The sequence below is a fragment of the Chrysochloris asiatica genome, unplaced genomic scaffold (assembly GCF_000296735.1).
Source record: "Chrysochloris asiatica unplaced genomic scaffold, ChrAsi1.0 scaffold00437, whole genome shotgun sequence".
Lineage (NCBI taxonomy): Eukaryota > Metazoa > Chordata > Mammalia > Afrosoricida > Chrysochloridae > Chrysochloris > Chrysochloris asiatica.
Window position 1 is genome coordinate 1,466,834 of NW_006408955.1, and position 4,136 is coordinate 1,470,969.

The following is a 4,136-nucleotide window of genomic DNA, read 5'->3' on the forward strand; positions in this document are numbered from 1 at the left end:
AACTTCAATCTTTTCTCCATTGATAAGAATGTTGTTTATTGGTCCAGTGGTGAGGATTTTTGTTTTCCTGACATTGAGATGCAATCCATACCGAAGGCTGTGTTCTTTGATCTTCAATTCTAATAGAAATAGAAATTCTAATAGAAATTAATGGTGTTGCACATCTTTTCATACATTTATTTCCTATTAGTATATCTTCTTTGATGAATAAACTGTCAGAATATTTTGCCTGTTATAATCATTTTATTTTTCCCATGTATTACTAAGTTGTAAATGTTTTTATATATATTTTTGGGATGTCCTGGAGTGGTGTTGTATGATAAACCATTGGACCACAACGTTGGCTTGAGCCACAAGATCGGCAGCTTAAAGTCTCCAGCTGCTCCCCAGAAACCATACACAGGGTTACTATCATTCAGAACTGACTCAACAGGATTTAACATATACAACAACTTCTTTATGATAATTTACAAAAAAAAAAGCTACTAGAACTACTGAGTTTAGGTGATGTAGATGGTTAAGCACTGGATTACTAGCAGCTCAAATGAATCCAGAGATACCTGATGATCTACCTCTAATACATCACAGCCTTGAAAACTCTGTAAGTGCTGTTCTGCTCTGTTCAAGTGGGGTCACCATGAATCAGAAGCAACTTGTCAGCCATTAAAAACAATTGTTGTTGTTATGTGCCGTAGAGTCGGTTCCGACTCATAGCGACCTTGTACAGAGTTTCTGAGGCTGGAAATCTTTACGGGAGCAGAAAGCCTCATCTTTCTCCCGCAGAACAGCTGGTAGTTTCGAACTGCTGAGCGTGAGGTTCGCAGCCCGATTCGTAACCACTACGCTACCAGAGCTTCATACTAACAACAATAATTGGACACAAAGTTAGCATACAACTACAATTTCTATATTAAAACAACAAAGAATTAGAAATTTAAGAACATCATTAATAATAGCATCAAAACTGTGAATTTTACAAAAAATAAGTACAAAATTTGTCCACTAAAAATTGTAAAACGATGCTGAGAGAAATTACAAAAGACTTATATAAGTGAAGAGGCATACTATGTTCATAGTGTGGAGGCTTTAATATAATTAATACGTCATTCTAGGTTCACAACAGAATCCTAGCCTGGTTACTAAGGGTAGGGAAGTGACAATATTCCTGAGCTAGAGGATAGACACGTGTGAACTTGGATGACAGGGATGGTAATATGTAACAAAAGAGAGGTTGACAGAAGAAAAATGAAGGTAGTAGAAGACACAGGGCGGAATGCAAAAGTTAAAGTGAATAGAGGCAAATACTGTTAAATGGTGGTACAGGGAGGGGATTGCAATGTTAAAACGTATGTGATTAATTGAATGTAAAACTGATGATCTCTCAATTCACAATAAAAAGTTCCAAAAAAAGTGCTAACAGAAATTCGTTATTGTTAAACAAACAAACAAAAAACAAAATAAGACAATAGCTTATTTAAAGACTGTTAGGTTAATGCAAAGGACTCAAATAATTCAGAAAAAAGAATAAAGACATCCACTACTCCATGTTAAGAGTTACTCTAAAGCTACATTAATCAAGACCACATGATACTGACATAAGAATACACATATAGATCAATCAAGCAGAAGAGAAATTCAGGAAGTAACTCCACACATTCATGGTTGTTTGATTTCCAACAGAGGTGTCTAGGTAATTCAGTTGGAAAATAAGAGTTATTTCAACAAATTCTGCTGAAACTGTTGGATACCAATGTGCAAAAATAAACGTCAACTCTTACACTTTCACAGCATATACAAATATTAATCCTAAATGGAGCACTGACCTAAATAAGAGCTAAAACTATAAATTTAATAAAAGAAAACAGGATATAATGTTAGACAAACTTGTGTTAGGTTACAGAATGCATTGGATTATATAAACATTTAAAACGTTCTTTTCAGAATATCCTGTTGAGAAAATGAAAATGCATTCCAGAGTAGGAAAAAACATTTGTCCAAAAAAGATGCTGTAATTAGCATGGGACTGCAATCTACAATGTTGGCAGTTCAAACCTACCAGCTGCTCCTTGGAAACCCTATACAGTATCACTATGAGTCGGAACTGCCTCCATGGCACTTAGCAACAACAACAACCAGGTTTTTTTTAGTTCTCTGCCTTTGTTCAGACTGATTCCTCTGTCTGAAATGCCCTTTCCTAGGTCTTCAAAAGAAGAGGCCCTGTTTCTCTTTTACACTCAGCTCAGGCTTCAGGAAGAGCCTCCAACTCTCACCTTCCAGGACTTGTCAAAGCATCTATCAAAATGTGCCTTCCCAAACAATGAACATGTCTGGTATCTGTACTTAACAGTAAGTTCCTTGAGGGTAAAGATGATGTTGTGCTTTTCTGGCTTCTTGATCTACAGAGCAATCACTTTTTCTAATCCCTGCTTCCACCTCCTAACAAATAGAAACTTTTGACATTGTCTCCTCTTCAAGTAATAGTTCTTTTTCCTTTCCCTCTTTACAGAATTTCTTGAAATTACTTCCTCCCTATCCATTCCCACCCATTATTTTTGTAATATCCACAGCAATCTTGTTTTCTTCTCCTGAAATATCTTCTATTGAATCTGTTCCAAGATTTCCAATTAATTTATAGCTGTCAATCATGAACATTTTTGTTTTAAAATTTCTCATCCTACTTAGTTGCCCTGAAGCTTTAAAAAGTGGTTCCCCATCAAGAAGCACCTGATCCAGGGATCATGACATATTATCTATTTGACCTTGGAGCAGAGCACAGTAGGCATATAAAGAGCACACTCCAGTAGTGTTTGGTAAACGAATGCCCAACTGAGTGAGAGAACTAGCAACTACATATGATTCCTTCCTAGACTGCTATCCTCCTTTGGAACTTATGATTCCAGGTTCTGTTGTGGTAGCTTACATCTCCATTTCTTGTCATGCTGCTCTTCCCATCAGTTTGCTCTCTTACTGCTCCCCAGATATCTGTCCTACATTCCTTTCTTTCTTTTTGAAGCCCTCTCCTGATGGTCATCTGCTTCCATAGCTCTGTTATTGTTGTTGGTGTTAGATAGGTACCAGTTCAGTCAGTTCTGATTCATAGCAACCCACATACAGAACAAAATACAGATTCTTGCTATATTTGAACTTATTATTGCAGCCACTGTGTCATTCCATCTCTTTTAGGATCTTCCTCTTTTATGCTGATTCTCTACTTTACCAAACATGACATCCTTCTCTAGGGACTGGCCCAATTCTGATGTCCAAAGTGTGTGAGATGTGAGATGAAGTCAGCAACTCATCACTTCTGAGGCTGTACTTCTGCCAAGACAGATTTCAATATTCATCGCCATCACCTTAATTCAAAAGATCAATTTTTCATTCTTCTTTGTTCATTGTCCAACTTCAGCAGGCACATAAGAGGATTGGAAATAACATGGTTTCAGTTAGACACACCTTAGTCCTTAAGATGACATCTTTACTTTTAAACACTTGAAAGCGATCTTTTGTAGCAGATTTGCCCAGTGAAATGCAATGTTTGATATCTCAACTGCTGCTTCCATGAGCATTGATGGTGGATCCAAGTAAAAATGGATTCCTGCAATTTTCTCCATTCATCATGTTGTTGTTTATTGATCTAGTAGTAAGGATTTTCATTGTCTTTATGTTGAGGTGCAACCCATACTGAAGGTTTTAGTCTTTGATCTTCCTTAGCAAGTACGTCACATCTTCTTTGCTTTCAGTGAGCAAGAGTGTGTCATCTGTATATTGCAGACTGTCTTCCTCCAATCTTGATGCCATGCTTTTCTCAGATAATCTAGACTCTCAGATTATTTGCTCAGTATACAGCCCTACGTTAAGTGATCTCATTTTGGAGTTCTGGTATGGTGATCTAGGATAAGCATTGGCCTGCTAACCCCAAGGTCATTGGTTCAAAGCCACCAGCTGCTCCTTGGAAACCCTATACAGGGTCATTATGAGTTGGAACTGACTCGATGGCACTTAATAACAACAGCAACATGCAGAGTGAGTAAATATGATGAAAGGAAACAACTCTTGCACAGAGTTTTCCCTGATTTTAACACAGGCAGTATACCCTGGTTCTGATCAAATGACTGCCTCTTGGTCTATGTACAGGT